Below are 603 nucleotides of genomic sequence, written 5' to 3'. Positions count from 1 at the left end.
ATAGTTGTTGCGGAGGTCCTTCTGCTGACGGAATGACGCGGACAGATAGGGCTAGTTCTGGTTTGCTTCCCCAGTAGATATTTGTGAGTTCAAGTAGCAGGGTGCAGTGGTTTGTAACGACGATAGTAATACTTTTTTAGTTGCGTTCGTCTTCTGGTGTCTTGTTGTTCCACATATATCTGCTGCAGCAAGTCCTGAACCGCTATTGCCAACAATGGGAATGTACCGCAAAGCTATACACGTAGTGCTGCTGCTGGAACCCTACGGCAACGACACGAGTAAGTTTGATATACCGTAGACTAGTTCAGCAAGGAGCAGCAGCACCCGCAACGCTAGGAAGTCGGGCGGTGTGCATCAACTGAGTGTGCGCGAACCCGTACCGGTTGCAGTTCTGTGCATAGCTTCACACTCACAGACGTACTGGTCTAGCCGACCAAGCTGGCAGGACAAGAGCAGCACGACATTGTTACTGGACTGCAAGGCTGCGAAGTCGTGATTTGCCTCATGCTCTCCCTGGTAAGCCTATCCCATCCCTGCTTCAATGTCCCTCTCTATTAGTTTGGTGACAGTTTCTAATATTCACTTGTCTAGGGAACGGGAAAG

This window comes from Sycon ciliatum, chromosome 3 (genome assembly GCF_964019385.1).
Source record: "Sycon ciliatum chromosome 3, ocSycCili1.1, whole genome shotgun sequence".
Classification (NCBI taxonomy): Eukaryota; Metazoa; Porifera; class Calcarea; order Leucosolenida; family Sycettidae; genus Sycon; species Sycon ciliatum.
The sequence above is the reverse complement of the archived record's forward strand: the minus strand, read 5'-3'. Positions refer to the sequence as shown.